Raw genomic sequence first — 18954 nt, 5'->3', positions numbered from 1 at the left:
TTAATCCAAGAGTTTGGTTTAGACTCTTGTTTAGCTGGAAACGAATACTCTGCCTGTGGCACATATCCTGCAGGCAAGTGGCAGAAGATTATTTGGCTGTTATATTTTTGACCCATCGAGGCCTGAAAAATTCAATTGCAATGCCACTGAACTGGTCAAATGCTGAAACATGGACAGATGGAAATCACTGCAAATGCTGTAACCTGGAACAACGCCAACACTTCACATCTTTTATAGCAACTGCCAGCAGCATCTGGGAAAGTGGAAATCTAGAAAAAGACCTCAGTTATAGGAGGCAATGCTGAGAGAGGTATTAATCCATGAGTCCATACAGCCAGGTCCATAATATTTTGCATGTCTGGAGAAACGCGATAAAAGATGAGGCTGTAAGATGCTCAGACCAGAATAAGCACCCCTGCCCTTTCCCTTCCACCTCCAGGGTGAGGCCAACATGACTGGCAGGCCCAGCTGATATTACTGCTACTTGTCTGGTCCCATCCAATGGCCCTGACAGATGTTTTAATCTACTGTTTGAAGAATGACTTCTGCACAGCTCTGCTGTTCAAACATCTGTTTCTGTTTAGATAGACAGAGGCATTTCAAACTGCACTGGCCATGCCACACACTGGGAATTGTTTAAACGGCAACCCAAGTTGCTTACATTACTCAGTTACAGCATAAGGAGGATTTACTGCAGCAAACCTTGACATATTTTTAAGCCCTGTACAACAGATCATTCATGAAAAGGGAACAGTTTTGCTTCCTAAATACATCCTTTAAAAAGGGGGTATTTACAATTATAAACCCATAAAGACATCTCTGAAAAGTCAGGGCTTTTCTATTTCCACCCCTGCAGCCGCATCAAGGGATCATAATTTCACTATCCTTAGCTTCCCTGGCTTTTGTAGTTGAGTGTGTGTGTGTTTTTGCTCTACCACCTCTTGCCCTCTGGTTGTCAACACCCCATGATTACCACTGCTCCAAACAACTCAGGACACATTGTGTGTCAGAGGATTTCTGTGCTGAACCTTCCAGGTTCTCAGCAAAGCGGAATGAGATCAACTTAAATTTCAGATGGCAGTGGTGAGAGCTTAGTATCACTACACCAGTAACATCTAAAGGACCTTCTGCATTCTCATGTTTTGCGCCCCTATTGCCATACCCTTGACATCAAAGAAGATATCCCCACTCTCTTCTTTTCCTCTGACTTATCTAGTTGTTCAAGGCTTGAGCTACAAAGCATGTCCCAAGATCGGATTTTCAGCTGGCCAGTAATTGCTGTGTATCACTTGTTAGGAATATCCTGACTTCTCCATCAAGTGGAAGCTGCTATCATCCAGCCTTTGCCTGCATTCTTGTAACAGGTGGATGCTTTAACTTTGTTAATGCATTTGGCTGATATTCAATGAAATATTCCCTTGGGGTTCCAGTTTTAAAAATAGCAGAAATTGGATCTTTGTCTACTAAGTGATAGAAGAGCACACTGTGAGCTTTTGCCTCTTTTATCCTTCTGGGAATTACTGAGATAAAACCACATGCTGAAGGATCATGCTGCTTGTTTTCTTTAGCATCCTTCCCCCTTCTCCATGACTCCTTGGATCTGCTAGCTGAGGAGATGCTGCAGCACTCTCCCAGGTCAGCTTTTCCTTTCCTGGATGCAAGCTTCCTTTACAAGCACCTTTCAAAATCAAATACACCACAATACTTTCATCCTTCCACGTTGTTTCTATTCTCTCTGAACAAAAAAGCAGGTTAAAAGGAAGCCCTTACTGGAACATGAAAGTACTGGTTCATGGCTGGCTGTGTTTCTGTACATAAACTGTATTTCTTGTGCTATTACAATAATGAAGGGATTCATTTTGCTTTATGGACTTGGTTATGTGGCTCAACTGCATCAAAGTCCTTAAGCACACATGTAAGTCCGAGCTCATGAGTAGACCCACTGAAATCAGATGAAGAGCTCACCTTCTTTAAATTAGACGTGTTCAAATGCATTCCTCATTTGGATCCTGCAGTAATTAGCCTGGAAACAGCGAACAGCCAGTTGCATTGAGACGAACTTCTCTTTCAGAGAAGTGCCAAAAACAATGAAAAGAGACTAATGATATTTCCTGAGATCCACCTGTTGCTCAGTTTCCCTTCAATTAAGCAACAAAGGGGAGGTGCGGGAACCGCTTCTTGTTATAAACACAGATTAGTATTCGGACAAATGGAGATAGAGAAAGAAAGGCAAAGGCAATGCGAAACAATGAGAGAAAAGCAGGCAGTGCTTTATCAAGGCCTGGCCATGCATGGGGGAGCTCAGGAAGAGACGCATTCCGGTACTGCACAAAGGCTTGAAGAACAATGTCTCCCTTCCTTAATAAGGTGTTTGAACAGGCTAAATGATCCCTCTGGAGATTATATGGAAATGAAATACATCAAAATAGGAAAAGAGGAAGAAACACATTTCTGCCTTGATGAGGCACAGCCCGCATTTTGCTGAGACATGACAAAGGACTTCTAGTGAAAACACGAAGCAGCAAATGAATGTTTTTCAGGGGGTAAATACCAGCTTCTGCTCCACCAGAGTGCAAATGTGCCTGGTGGGCACCAAGACTTTGGCATGCTGTTTCTGCTTGAGCTGCTCCCCTGACTGCCCCACATCTTTGTCCTCCATCCCGTGGTTCCTTTGCAGTGTTCACTTCTCCATGCCTTTCTCCAGGTGTCTTTGTCAGTTATAATCAAACTCTCAGCTCAAGAACCTGAAGTTCTGCTGCAGTACTACCACTTCAGTGTCTGTAGGCACAAAACCAGAGAAGAGATGAGTTGCTTATTAGTCTTCAGGAATTGTGTAGGGGCACCTGCACAATCTCCAGGCCTTGAAGGCACCTCCTCTTTGGAGTAACTGCTCTTCCTGCTAAGACAGCAGAGGAACTGGATATTTATGGGTTGGTGCCAGTGAGTCTAACAGCCCCTCTTCAGTGAGTCCCCAGAGCTGCCCTACCAGCTCCCCGTGCCATTCCTGTGTCTGAGGGAGGTGGTCATGGAGGTGCTCCTCAACTCCTCAGCTGACAGTGTCAGCATGATCTGGATAAGCCATCCTCATACTTTGCCGCACGTACCATGTAGGGCATATTTCACACCCCATGGTCACTCAATTTCAAGTCAGGTGACAGAGTTTATCATGTTTGATGTTGTGCACGTCAAAATCACACAGGCATATGGGCATTGTAACAGAAAATCATTAGATGTTTATGGAAATGCTGCTTGTGGCCTTTGTCCAGCTTTCCAGATATGATTCATGTGACCAAGGCTCTCATTTGAGAATTAGTGACAATACCTGTTGGTGATCTTCTCAAGAAGCTCACCTACACCTGAACATTTTGTTACTTCGGGTTATTCATGTGCTATTCAAAATATGCCTTTCTTCACTCTAAGGATCTCATAGTCTTGGCACTGGGAGACACCACAACCCGGTACTTTCCCAAGAAATCAGGTAAAAGCAAGTAAACACCTCTTCAGGAGGAGGCTATTCTTTCAATTAACTTAATTTTTGATCAGATTATACTGGCGCCTATACTTGCAAAGCGTTCAGCTTTATTTTGTTTAGCAGATTCTTTTCCTAGTGATGTCCATCTTAGGCAACTTTATCCCTGCTTTGACATGAAATAAGTTGCTTCCTAGGTAAATATTCAATCAGAAGAAGGAAAAATATAACTCTGTCTTAAAAGTCATTAAGAAGCATTTAGGCCAGTGTAATTTGGGTATGCTGACATAGGGCTTAACCAGGGTGGGTATGGAACTGTCAGGGACCTGGTGGGGAAGGGCCACTGGCGTTACGGTGAGCTGATTAGTCTGAGTCATGTGGAACAAAATCTGTTATTAGCCACAATTCTAGCATCACACTACCCAGGGAGTAAGTTTTCCTTAGGTGTAATGTTCATGTATTTACATCCACTTGTGCCTTCAGCCTGTACAAAACCTGTTCATTCCACTCTCTGAGCCTGCTGGTGTTGTGTTTTCACAGGTCTGCACAGAGTGGGCCAATTTCTGCTCTGGCTTTGGAACCATTTCTGAAGTTCTTTCTGCAGAAGTAAAGCTTCATTTAAAAATGTGGTTTGTTGAATAAACACTTTTGGGGGCAATTCCCTATTTTACATGAGTGTTGAAGACCATAGAGCTATTGCTAGGGAAAAAGATAAAGCATCAGACTGGATCATATTCATGAGCAAATAAAAAAAATGCCTAGCTTTATAGACAATGTTAATATCTTTGACAAATATCCACGACTTCATCTCTCATGTTTGCTTTTTATTTATGCATTTGCACTAATAATGTTCTGTTGAAGAAGAAAAAGCAGCTGAGGTAGTTCGTTTTGCCAGTCATTCCTTAAATGATTTGTCAGCATGTGATTATGAACTGCCTTTAAAGTCATGGTGTAATACCTTCACTATTTTCTCTACTGTTAAACAGTGTGTGGCAACTGAATTGCTACCACTGGGTAGGATTTGAAGAAAGTTCTTCACGTAGAGGTAACCTGTGTTTTCAGGAAGACCTTTGCTTGGGAAGTAATCATTTGGAAGTGCATCATTTTCCTAGATGCATACATACATGCTTAGCAGTGTTGGTGTGGAAGATATTTCTTTACTGATTGCTGAATGCAGAGGAAAGAAGCTGTCTCCAAGGAAGACCACACTAGGACTGTGAGATGCCCCATTCTTCACAGACTCATAGGAGCTGGAGTAGGTCATGCAAAGCTGTGCCTCATGCAGTCTTAAATCCATATGTGCTAGCAAAAGCCAAAAAGGTGTGTATGTCTGGGAATGGGGAAGTGGGAACCTTCCAACCCTGTCATCTTACCTTGGCTCAGTTTGACATAATTTCTATCCAAGTAAAAGCAACAGCTGATTATATATAATAAAGATAAATGCTACATTGCAGAACTGTGTTTATTAAATCACTGCATTTGTAGGGGAGTTCCTTGGCATTGTTTGTCTGTGATATAAATATTTTAATTCTCTGTCGGTAAGTGAGGCTGGTGTGTGTATATTACACAGTGTACTCTCTTATCCGGTTAAGAAAAGCAACAGATGCAAATTGTCCAAACAAACATTTTGTTTCTCCCCACAGCTGGCCTGATTGTCATCATTCCTTCCAGCTTTGGGCTCCTTCTCTGCTCTGGGTCGAACATGTTTCTTTTACAGGTGTGGATTTGGATTGCTGAGGGACAATCCAAGCTCTGGACTTCCTTTTTTATCCACTTCTTGGATAACTGTCTCCCACAGTCTGAGCTTGTCACTTTTCCCAATCAGAAAGCCAAGACTACATCCATCTGTAGTCCTTCATTATAAACCATTTTTCTTATCCTGTCCACAATCAATATAGAGAAGAGTTTATTTCCTTCTTTTTTTTTTTTGCAGCAACCACTTACATTGCTGAATTTATGTTATTGGTCTCTTCTTAGTCCTGTTGTTATTCCAAACAACCACAGTTCTTTCAGGCTTCCCCCACAGGCTATGTTTCTGAGTTCTCTCATTACCTGGACTGCCTCCAATTGGTCTATCTCTCTCTTGCAGTGTGGTGCCCCAAGATGGACACAGCACTCCAGCTGAGACCTTCAAGTGTAGAATTATTATTTTGCTTTCCTTCTATTCAGCACTTCTGTTTTCATTCATATCTCACATTGCAAGAATGTAACAAAATTACCCATTACAAATGCGAAAGTGGGCTTTGTCTTTCTCAGAAACTACAATTTCCTTAAGGAAAGTCAAAAGAAGATGATGGTTGCATCTGAACTAGACTGTAGTCCTTTAGTATGTCCTCCTTTAGGGTCATGAGGACTTCACAATTCTTAACAAGCTAGTTTCTAATGAAACCGCGATGTGAGATTGCAGTTGGGTTTCATCTATTGCATGGTAACTAGAATCCCAAGTTAGACAAAATTACCAGTAGTAAAACTGAGAAGAATCAAAGCTTTCAAAATGATTGATAATTTCAGCAGAGTGGGAGAGATAGCTGTGGGAGTTGAGCGGTGGGGTCAGAACAGCTAAAGGACATCCTATTCCTGAAATGGATCAGAAAGAAGCAGACTTGAATTTTAACAATTTTCACTCAATATAAGAATAAATGCTGATAAAAAATGTTCTGATCTTGGTCACCATTACACTAAAGTGATTACAGCAAATACACCTGATATAGAGAAACCCGCACCCGACACTGATGTAGAGTCTGGCAGCAGTGACAAATTCTTGTGCTTCCACATCCCAGTTGCATCCTATTGCACAAAACAGATTTCAGGTAATCAACAGAGCTTTTCTTCTTACCTGATGAGGACACGGACGTTTTTAGAGTTGCATTTGGAGCAAGTCTCTAGAGTTTTATGTCTAGCAGTCTCCAAAGTGCATGTTTCCAAGTACCCTCAAATGCATGAAGGCAGTGGTGGTGATGGATATAGAATGCATTTAACAGCGCTTGCCATGCTCCTTGAGGTCGGTATCCTAGAAACAAAAAAGTATAAACAAAACAAAACCCCAAACTCTAGCAACATCAGGATGCTGCACTGGTCATTCATTCCCAAAGTGCTATTTTCCAGCAAGTGCACTATTCAGTAGATTAAAGAAAGTAAGGTTAAATATCAACTTGGAAACAAATATTTCCTTGGAAGCAGTAAATAAGCTAATCCTTCATTGTAAGTTTCCTCTTGAGAGTGATGCAAACCCCAGTTGACTGATATCCCAGCACAAGATCACATGACAGTATTCTACAGTAGGACTTAGCATATGTATAACGTCCTTTGTGAGCCCTTGAGGTAACCTGGGTTTGCTCCTCATGCTTTCGGCCATGAATATGCTTCCCCTGATTTTTGCTGTCAATAAGGAGAAAGAAAAAAACAAAAATAGAATGCAATCTTAAAAATACAGTAGCATGTGAGAAATTGGTATTCTGATATTTTAATTGTGTCCATCATCCTAAATATTAAAAGCCCCTTGGATATACTGTCTGTGCTCAGTATTTGCTCAGTGGTGGCTTGCTGTGCAAAGCTCTTTGAAACCTTCTTGTGACATCATGATCATGTTCCTGAAGAGTAAGTTGAAGCCAAAGAGGGCAAGTAACAAGTACAAAACAAGAGGACAAGAGACCTCGAAGTGCTGATACCTGCTCCAGTGAGGACCTTTCATTAATTCAAATGGTCCTCTGGGGGAGGTCCTGCTCGCTTTTACTTTTAGCATGATCCAGTTGGAAAAATGCTACTAGATAACATTTTCACAGGCTGCTGCTATGTTTTCTTATCATTATTTTGGGCAGGCTGCTCTTTTGGCAAGCCCTGCTGAGAGATACAAGGGGAGGATGAAGGAGCAAAGAGACGTAAGGCAGCTCTGGGAAGCCAGGCCCGTGTGTGGGAACACAGCAGCTGTCCTCTTGTTTAGTAAATAATTCTCTAACAAAAAGTCAGTTTAGTCTCAGGATGACTGAGCTCTCTCGCGTTGTTTCTCAGTCCATGATATCCTACTGCTATTGCTAATATAACTTTACTCGATAGAAAATGGTTTCATAAACACTCTCTATTTTGTATATTTGTTCCTGTTCTTCAGCTGATTTCATCTCTAACCTATGTCAAGTTAAATAGATAGCTGAGCTTAGGTCTGTAGCTGACATTTGGATTTTCAGGGTGAATTCCTTTATGATCTGCTTGGATGCTGGCACAACCCATGTGGAGGTGCTCCACTAAGGAGCCCAGACTTTTGCAGGACAATTGGTTTGCTGTCAGGCCCACCTTGAGCAGGACTTGGCATGGTATGGCAGTGGGGCAGATGGCACATTACTGTGCTGAAGGACATTTGCCAGAAGGGCAGAGGAGAGAAGGACATGCAGCTTTGCAGGGGCATGAAGGCAGTTCGCCTCAGCCCACTGCGCTTTCACTGATGCTCATTGGGGTAGGGACAGTCTCTACATTGGAGTGCACAGGAGAGCCCTGCACTGGTACAGGAACTCTGGGAGGATATATATATATATATTTAATTTACCATGGATATAATCTTTACATAAATTATGGCATTTCCTGGAACAGCATCAATAGTGTGCAAATGTCAGTTATCGAAGATTTATATAGCTTTCCCCTTTGTGAGCTATACCAAGACAGTCACGGTTTCTGCACCTCCCTTAACTGTGGTATGTGATATTTTTCAAGTTTAGAATCACAGAATCATAGAATTATTAAGGTTGGAAAAGACCTCTAAGATCATCAATCCAACCGTCCACCTATCTCCAATATTTCCCACTAAACCACATCCCTCAGTACAACATCTGAATGTTTCTTGAACACTTCCAGGGATACTGACTCCATCACCTTTCTGTTATCTGAAAAGAAAGACAGAATTAACATATGATATAATCAGGTCTCTGCATATAGCTGTGTTAACTGGAAATGTAAATGATATTCTTTGAATCTCATCTTCTGAGCCATATCAGTATTAGTAGATTCTGTATGCTGCAAATGTCCTTAGAGTCAGTTCTGTTCTGATTCTTGTCTCCCCAGCCTGTCTTCCTTGGGAAAGACAAATGCCATGCAGAATCTTGCAGTGCCTCCTCAAAGAAAAATCAGTGCTGTGCAATCACTTCTTTTCCTCTTACCAAAGAGTTTTTTGTCTAAGCTATCAGTGTATCAAGCAAAGTACACCTTACTTGGCATTTTCAAGGAGTGCTGTTCTCAGAGGATGGTTTATTAACAAGCAGAGAGCAGCCCTACCAATTCTGCATTCATATAAATCGACATGGGATTGTAACAGATGGGGTCTGTCTAGGTTTGGCATTTTTTTTAACAGTGCAAAGAAGGGTTCTCAACCAAACTGCATTAGATGATCCATCAGCAAGAGGGTGCAGTTGAAAGTACTGAAAGGGAAAAAAAATTCCATTCATTTACAGCCACAGCCATCCAAGTTAAAGTCTTTCTCGCCTGACAGCAGCAAGTGGCAAACTTAGGGAAGCAATGGGTCATGGGAAAGGTCCCATTAGATCAGTGGGAGCACACACTAAACAAATACAGCCACATGGATGCACACATTTAAATACTGCCCAAGGGAATATATGGACATATGTTCAGTGTGGCTGAGAGAGGCAGTCTCTAGGCCTTGAGAAAGCTATGTTCAAAAAAAAAAAAAAAAAGGAATTCCATCAATCAGTCCTTGGACTCTGTGAAGTATGAAGATGAAAACTGTAAAGGAAACATGTGCTGGGCTCTCTCCACCAGCTGCCCCATTAAGCCACACCGCTCCACACTACTGCCCTGGAGACCCTGCAACTTCAATTCCAACCCCTCTTTAAGCCTGATTGAGAGAGAAATAGAGAGAGGGAGGGAAACAGGAAAATAATAATTTAAAAAAATAGACTAAAATAGTTTAGCTGTTTCTATGACCTGTTTTTTGCCAGTGATAATGAAATTTACTTTTTATGCTGATGTCTCTCCTTTTGAGAGAGCTGGCTGAAGCTTATACGGTAATAGAAATGCTATTAGCACAGCAAAGCAGGGGGATAAAAAAAGACAGACACAAACTCAAACATGATAATCTTACTGTGCCAACTCAGCTGGTGCCAGCCGGGGCTTTGTCATGCCATCTGCAGTGATTCTGTCACTGGGGCATTTCCCTGCTCAGAAAAACAAGATCAAGTCAAAGTAAAAGGAAAGAGTCTTCATCCCATAGTACTGTGCTATTTGCAGATGTTAATTTTGCAGTCAAGTGTGCTCTCTTGCTTCACAACCCTCAGGCACATTACCCCAGTGTGTGCAATAGGCACAAAGCCTTCTCCTTAGTCTCACTGCGCCAGAGTGGGAGGGACAGGGTGGCAATGCCCATGGGGCAGGAGGGATGGGGTGACTGTGTGCCAGCTGCACAGTGCAGACCTGGCTCAGTCCCATGATGAGTTATCAGGGTAGATTTCTTGGGAAGAGCCCTAAACTCAGAGCTTTACAAAGCCTACTTGGTGCCTTTAGTTAAGACCATAGAAATGACTTACAATGTATCAGCATCAGCTGTCAGCAGCACTTTCTATTGAGATGCCTTACAGACAGGAGACCTTGCTCTTTCCTAGGTCTGCTACCTAAAATGCTCTTACCTAGCTTGTGCCAGGCAGGAACATCACTACTACAGCAATATTCTCAGGATTATGTTTGTAGGGTGCCTCAGCCACCAGGCAGCCCCTACAGAGCAAAAGGACATTTTGAAGACTATCCTCTTTCTTAAGAGAGTACCCACTCTCATGTACATGGGAGTTTCTTCCATAGAAAATACAGCACCCAGCGCTCTCTTTCCAGACTGACTATAGCTGTGCAACTTTTCCTTCAGTAGTCATTTTCCGCATTAGGACAGAGTCAGGATGCAGGCAAAGCTTGCTTTTAGACAGAGAAGTGTTAGGATCAGCAAGGTGGCCAGCCACGGTCCTGCTGGCCTGCAGCAGCACTGTTAGCCCTGCTGGCACTGGGGAAGAAGCAGGATACCTGCTATGATAATGTTGCAGCAGAGTTTCATACATGATGAAATATGATGGACAGCAATGTGCTGGGTGGTTGGTTTCAAACTCGCACAATGTGTGGTACATGGAGGTTCTGCCTGGATCTCAGTGTCCCTGCTGTGGAGGACAGTAGTATATCAGTGCCTTCCAAGAGGCTGGAGGTTGAAAAGGCATGTAGTTCATGATAGGAATCCTGCCCTTCCTTCAAAAACACAGATTTTCATGCCTGCTGCAGTGTCTCCTTGTACAATATTTCCAGATCCTGTAGATCCAGGAGCTTGAGAAAGAAGATCAAACCTCTGCTAGCAACAGATTTTATCGATCATCTTATCATATTTATTGCATCAGTGCTATCCTATTATGTTAAAGAGAACAGTCTTCCTTATAGTCTGTAGGGAGTGGAAAAACCCAACCTGACATGGATATTCTTCAACTCTCCATGTCCTACAAAAACTTATGGGGAGTTATGTTGTGGTGGTTTCCAAGAGGCTGAACCCACTTTGTGCAATGCTGTCCCAGGCACTAATAATCCTGTACCTTCTCTTACTGAGCAAACTTGCTCTGTAACATGGGATCAACAAAGGTCGGATTTCTAGCTTTACAAAGTAGGAACTTGTGAGGGATGTGAAAGGAGGTGGAAGAGGGAAGAAAAAAAACACCACAAAAACAGGTCATGGAGAACAATGAGTTTCTCCTTCCATGTTTTTGGTGATCTCTGAGGAAGAGCTCCATGAGCTCCCTCCTGGGAGTGAGGAATGTGAACTGTTTAGGTGGTAGGAAAGAGAGGGAAGTATGGAAAGCAAGGATTGGGCAGCTTAAAACTCATTGCCTCAGTCAGCTTTTTCACTGGTGTCCCAAAAGATTTCCTCCCCTCCTTCCCCAGTCTGGCTCGAGGTGTTCAGAAGCGAAGAGTCTCCAGCCATGTGATTAGCACAGGAGGGTCACACTGGAGGGGCTCAGAGATCCCCAATCCCTAGTATACACAGCAGTGCTAGGTGCCCATCTGCTTGCTACAGGAGAAGCTACACTCCCAGCCCAGATTCTCCACTGTTTGACGTTTTCCCTTTGAAAGACAAGGGCTTGTGTGTAGGGAAGAAGAAATATGCACTCACCAGGCTGCAGGTTGGACAACGCATCTCATCTCTACTGTAGGTCCACCAAGAACTTTAAATTAAAACAAAATAAAAATAAAAATGCATTGCATTTCTCAATATATGCTAATAAAGCTGTTCACAGGTAATTATCACTCCCATTACACACACAAGAGTACTTCCCCCCTTTCTCTCTCCATGCACTGAGCCCTTCACACACAACAAAGAGGGAGGCAGAAGCCTGCATTTTATGTCCCTTTTGACCTACAACATGGATCTGTTCCAATCTAGCAGGTAATTAAGTGATGAGGCATCTTTTTAATCCACATTTTATGTTCACAATCAGGTCTTTCGGGTATTGATATAATTAAATCATGTGATCCCCTATAATGAAATCCTTAATTAGGGAAAATATAATTAAACTGGGTTTCTTAAAAACTGAATGTCGCAGCACTTAAGTGTGTTTTTCTTTTAAATATGCACAGCATTTTCTTTTAAGCACGTAGGCAATCAGGCTAAATCTCCTGCTGATGCTTTGCTCAATTTTCTGTTTTAAATTGTATTATATATATTTATACGTTTAAATGGAGTGAAAGGATTTGAAACTAATTTTAAAATTATCTTTTTAATGGAAGATTACCAGATTCCAAGTATTTAACTCTGAAGACCAAGAAAAAAAGTCTGCTAAAGCTGAGAAGTCTGTTTGACAAATCTTGTGATTATAATGTTTAAGCTTTCAATTACAAAATGCTAAAAATGAGACATATTTTTGGCTTCTTTCTTTGCTATTCAGCACCAGACCGTTTCTTTACAAAAACTGCCATACAGAGGGCTGTTGAAGTCACTGTTAAAAAAAGAAAAAAGCTAAATCTAAACAGCTACTCCTTTCCTGGACCCAGGTTTTATGCTTCATTCAGCAATATTTCTAGGTGGAGGCAGAGGTGGGGAGGCAGAGAGGAGAACTTGGCCCACCATTAATCCTTATCTATCTACACCTGTAAGCTGCTACTTCTTAAACTTTATGGTAAAGATTTGCAAAAAGGATGGGATCCTAAGCTGACAAGTGTCAGCATCTCCTAGCTCCTTGGTGCCACAGGATTTGCTCTGGAGCAGACAGTGCCACCCAGGGTGTTCCGTACCACCAAGGTAACAACCCAGCAAGAAGCCTGACAGTGCTCTTCATATCCTACCTTAGATACTATCAGGCCTATGATGCCAATCCCTCCTGGAGCAGAAGTGACACTGCAGTTCCCATCGAGCTGAGCAAGATATCTTTTGCTGGCTTAGGCAGGGATGAAGAAGACAACAATCCCAGTGTCTTAGGTTGTGCTAGAAACTGCTGGAAAACCGTGTGAGATAAGAAAAATATTTTTATGCTATGGTTGTGCGGAAAGTGAAGAAAGATCTTTCAGTTTCGGTTGAGGAAAAGTTGGCAATAGCACCTTTGGTAATGAACGACATCTGAAAACAATTCTGTTTTAGTTTGATAGCCAGTGAAATGCACTGTCCTTTAGAATAATTCTGCTGCTTTGAGGCAGTGTTTGCCTGGTTGTTTGGGTGCAAGTCAATCTGCTGAGAGGATAAACAATGCATCTTGGACTAGTCATTGACATTCCCTGAGGAACAGAGTTTGTTAAAAGCTCATCAGTGGCAAGAATTCTGAGACCACACAGTGCCTGAATCCTGAAGACAAGTGTAGGAAATATCTGCACTATTTCTAAAAAGAAATGACTCCTTATGAAAGCACAAGCTGCTGGCTGGTCTCCTGCAGGAAGCAGGTGAAGCCCAAGCTGGTGGTTGATACTGACACCTCCAGCAACACCTGTGGTCTGGGATTCATTTTCAGGAAAATGTTAACAGATCTGAAAAATAAAAAAGCTGACAAGAGAGAGAATGCTGCCTGTAATCACTTTCTAACTGGAACTGACCATAATCTGGCATTTCAGCTACAGCTCACTAATGTTTGTGCTTTCCCACAAATGGGACACCTGGCTTTCCACTGAATTCATCCAAAATTTCTGCACTCCCCACTACCTGCTCTTTGTCTAGTCACCATTAGTGTTTTTTAAAGTGCATTTGCACAGATGGAAGTTGAGGAGCTAGAGAAAAGCCATTTCATCCTTCAGGTAATATGGCAAAAGCTTTACAAAAGCAGTAAAGAGATTGGCATAGTGGGGAAATTTGAAAGATGGTGGGTAATCATTGTCATTTACCCTTTGGTTTGACTACCCATCAGTGTATTCCTTGTCATCTACCTGTCCTTGTCAGTAGAGTTGGCTCTGAAGTCTCTATTTCTTGTTCAGGCCATTCCCTTGCAGTTCAAGTTCCTTTCAATGGGCCAGTAGTGGTGTGACACTGGGGTGAGCAAGAGTGCTACTGCCTGCTTCATAGACAGGAAGAACAACGAGCCCAGTCTGGAATGGACTGAGGAGTCAAACTGGCACGAAATGATACAAATGGGAACCTCACCTTGAGGTTTGATTTCTGCAGTTCAGTGGGCCTAGAAACGGTAAAGAAATAAGCAGCTCTTTTCCCCACTAAATAACAAGACAGCTACAAAACCTTCCCTCAAACCTAGACTGCTGATTTGGCTGCACACCTGGGTTTGAGGAACAAGGAAGTGATGAAGCATGTTTCAAAGGTAGAACTGTCTTGACTTTGCCATTTTATTTCACTAAGAAGATGTTGACAAGCTTCTTGTTGACTTGTTTTTTGAAATGACTTTCACATTTAACATTCACATTGTCCAGCAATGTCCCAGGGACTCCTTTTTATTAGCCATATAAAATCACAAATATTTTTAAGCTAATATAAATTAATTTGTTCCGCTACATCAATGTGCTCTCTCTACAGCAACTAAACCAGATAGACTATAGCTTGGTTTCAGTGGACTCTCTGTCACAATCCCCAGCCTGTGACTGATTTATGCTCAGATGGTTCGCCCTGCCCTCTGATAACCTGAATTAATGTCGTATGTTCTGAAAGTTCTCAAAAGCAAGAATTTTACTATCTCAGAACTTCACTATGGTCTGGACCTCAACAGTTATGTGCACACACTATTTGGTGATAAATGTGATTATACCTACTTTTTAGAATGAAATCTGCAATTACAGAGGTGGGACCATGGTGCCGAGGGATGGGGAGCAGGCCATGCTTGTGGGAGCTTGGAAATACGTAGCTAGAGAGCTTGACAAGCGGAGGGAGGAGTGCAAACCCATCACACAGCCTAATCTGCCTGCTGCCTGGCAAGTGTTTTTGTAGCAAAACCACTGGCAGCTCTGGTTTAGCCTCCGAACCACAGAAAAAAAATCTGTTGTGATTAAGCCTGCACTGCAGGCACCATGCCTGTGGTGTGATACAAGAAAGAAGCAGCTTTTCTGCATTGGAAGATACAGCTACAAGCATACAGCCCTCAGTTTACGGCTCCTGAAGTACTGAACTTCACCAGATATCATCAGCCATAGCCACAAGCCAGATCCATGGCCCACACACCTCCTCCCTTGTTTCCTGGTTCTGCCAGGGTCCTGGGGTCATTGTCACTCATGTCCCTGAAAAATGGGTTGCAAATGCTTCACTTTGGAGAGTAAGAAGATGTGATACCCCATCATGCCAGAGCTCATACAATTAAAAATGAGGTGCATTCCTCCAGTCTTTCTCAAATCAGATTTTTTTTTTCACAGAAAGTGAAAAAAAAACAACATCCTCAACTGGTCAGTGTTCTTATTCTGACAGCCAATGGCAATATTTATTTCAAACACTCCAATGGGCAGTGAAACTGGCTTTGGTCTCTGAGGATCCAAAATCTGAAGTTCAGAAACGAGGGAATACCACAGAAAGAGGCTGGCAAAGAGGGTGTGCCTCAGTAGGGAAAAGTAAGATGTGACACAGAGAACTACCTAGTACATAAAAGGATGCTGTTTTAATGAGGAATATGACCAGCTTATCCTCATCTCTGCCAAGGGCAAACCAAGATTAGTTGCTTTATGAAGGGACAAAGGAGATGTAAGTAATGCAGAGAGAAAACAGAATAATTAGATAGGTATCATAGACCGTTTGGCTTGGTTTAATCATCGCTTACAATCTAGATCAGGTTAGCTCATGAGACCAAAATCCTCCTTACCCGTGTTTAAGCACGGGGTTGGGAAAAACTGTAGCATCTGTGCACAACCAGACACCTCAGATCCCTTCAGCTACCTATTCCTGTCATTCATTATGTGTGATACCTAAAAAAACGAAGTTATAGATACCTAAAAAAAGTTTAGATACCTAAAAAAAAAGGAATGCTGACAGTTGTTAAAAAAGTCATTGCCACAGTTGACAAACATGGGTTTTTGTTCATCAGTATTTTACTTTTTTAAAAAACAAAAATTGCCATTGTTGTCATAGTAAGTGATGTTGATAAAGTCATCTTTGACAAATTATGTATACACCATCACTTATTAAACTACAGAATTAACATAGCATCTATCATTTTTGTGTGTGTGAATAAGACAATTAACAAAGTACAAAATGAAACTCTTGCTGACTGCTTCATCATTTCCCTCATTTTCAAGGGGGATGTTAAACTTCACCACTTTCCACACTTCAAATGGTTCTCCCAAAGTAAGAAAATAAGTTTTATTATCCTTGTTGTCCTGTACATATATTGTGCTAACTTTGGCTTAACGCAACATCATGTCAAAGCAGCTCTTGGACAATGCTGAATTGTTACAGCATCCTCCACGTAGAGATAAAAACAGAGCCTTGTATTATTTGGACATTTGAAGATCCTAGATAAACCTTCTCTTCCCCCTCATTAGCATCATTGGTCTTCAGCACTGTGAGACAAGAAGTACATGAAACTCCCAACAAGTTCAAGTGAACGCAACTCTCAACATTTCCATTGTATTTCTGGATCATCACTGATGTACAGCTTTTCTAGCATATATGCTCCCCAACTGCTGTTTAACAGAAGGCTCCAAACTGTCGATTCCCATGAATCAATACTTCCAGTATCAGAGCACAGCCTCTATGCTTTTGACAAATTTTGTGTAAAAACTCATCAAAAAAAAGGTAAATGCTAGAACACATCCAACGTCTGGCAGCCAGTTGCACCTTTGAGTTCCTCCAGCAGTTAGGGAGTAACAAAACTGTTAAGCTGTCAGCTATTTGTTTGATAGCTGACATATGCTCCAAGATAGATTCTCAATTGTTGCTGTCTCAGGAGACATGCCTAAGAACAAGTGTTTATTTAGTAAAGCTGGTGAAGATGTGGAAATGGAGTCCCCCCCCCACAGCACATATGGAGTCATCCAAGACCTTTCCATCAGATCTGCTTCTCTATGCATACATTCCAAGCACAGCTCTCTGAAGACACATTAAATCTTTCTCAAGACTTAATTCAATACAACTAGCAGATTTTTTTTCCCCCCAAGTACCCAGAAATTACTAGTGTTACCATTTGCTTCACTACTACAATGTTTGTGGCTTGAAGTCGTAATATCCATGTTGTTTCTCTCCTTCAAACATTTGCTTCCAGCTCTTTACACTCTGTGTGATGCACTTTAGTGGCTTCTCAATACGTTCCTTTCTCACAAACCAGCTTCATGTTTAATTAGATATACATCTTTTTTGCATCTAAACACCAGACTTCTATTGATAAGTTTGCTTTGGCAGCAAGAGAACATAGTGGAGGAAATCTAGTTGCAAATTGCTTCTTAAGAGGCAAGGGGGAAACACTATCACAGTCTACCCACAACCTTTTAGTGAGAAAGAGCTGAGGGGAAAGGTATTGCTTCAATGGCACATAAGCACAGAAAAGCTCTGTGCTGGATTCTTGTTATGCTTGTATCCTGCTACTTCAAGCATCACAGCAGAGTCATGTTATTCTTCTATGTTATTGTTATTATTCACCCAGAAAGGGATGCCCCATCCCTGGAGGCACTCAAGGCAAGGCTGAATGTGGCCCTAGATAGCATGGTCTAATGGTTGGCAACACTGCCCACAGTAGGGGGAGTGAAACTAGATGATCATCACAGTCCTTCTCAACCCAGGCCATTCTATGATTCTATTTTTTTTTTTTTTTTCATGCCTATAACCTTCACTCCTAAGCAGACAGAAAACTTCAAGGAGTGTATGGCTAAACATAGAAGTCTGTGCTGTTTTTTCCAGCTCTTAAGGAGAAGAGAGAGTACTTGAAAGATCCAAGGAGCAGATCCCCCTCCATTCTCTCTTCTTCCATTTTGTAAGCACAACTTCCTTTCTTCTATATTTCCTTAATCATCTTCCCAGTGAATATAAAGGCTGGATGTTGTGTTGAGGGACATGGTTTAGTGGGAGCTATTGGGAATAGACGAACAGTTGGACTGGATGATCTTTTAGGTCTTTTCCAACCTTGGTGATTCTATGATTCTATGATATGCAGCATCAGCTTTGCTGACAGAGTTAGCTGATCTGAGGGGCTCATTGCTATCCCCATGTAGTTAAGTTTCAGCACCCCGAATCATCTCCTAATACCAAACAACTCTTCCTTTAAGCTTTACATCTTCTCCTGTACTCCTACAAATAACTCAGCTCTGTTGCTGAGCAAGCACACAAGCAGCAGTCTCATCCCCTGCCCTCCCTGTCTTATCTCCCAAACCCTCATTATCTATGCTGCCCTTCCAGCACACAGCTCTCTCCTTATTACCAGCACCAACATCCTCACTGATTACACACAAATTAAACAAATAAACCTTTCTTCCAGCTGCAGCAGTGCCTTCCCTAACACAGAATTCTCTTTAGTCCCCATGGCTAGGGAGCCCTCCCTGTCCCCTATTTATGTGCACCTGCCCAATTAGTACCTCATTAAGAAACACACCTGCAGTGGCTTTACTTCCACCCACTGCACTGTAACCATTAACTCTCTGTGGTGAGTTACTTGAATAGCATCTTCTGCTTCAAAGACACAGAGGTTTATTTCTTGCAGATTTTTGTTTGTTTGTTTTAAAAGCAGTTGAGAATTAGGCTAGTCTGTATCTCACATCATAGTAAATATACTGTAACTCAAATTTATACCTAAGCAAGCCTGGAAATTTGTGCTGGTGCCAGTAAGTTGTCTGGCTGTGTAGGCTGATCTGCATGCTGTGTGTGTGTAAGGCGCTACCCATCTCCATGCCATGCTGCTGGAAAGCAGGGAGACAAGCTGTGGGGAGGACAAAGCCATAACACCTCCAGGTGAAATTTCTTCTCCTTTGAATCATCTTCCACTTGACAGAGCTATTTAAAATTTGTAGGCAACTGGAAAGGACAACAGTCCTGTATGATTAACCTCACAGGCAAAGCATAATTAAGATATTCTCCCTTTACTGCTAAGGATGTGTAAGTAGATTTGTCTCTGATCTTTATTTTGTTTCAT

This window comes from Tympanuchus pallidicinctus, unplaced genomic scaffold (genome assembly GCF_026119805.1).
Source record: "Tympanuchus pallidicinctus isolate F22 unplaced genomic scaffold, pur_lepc_1.0 scaffold1, whole genome shotgun sequence".
Lineage (NCBI taxonomy): Eukaryota > Metazoa > Chordata > Aves > Galliformes > Phasianidae > Tympanuchus > Tympanuchus pallidicinctus.
The sequence above is the reverse complement of the archived record's forward strand: the minus strand, read 5'-3'. Positions refer to the sequence as shown.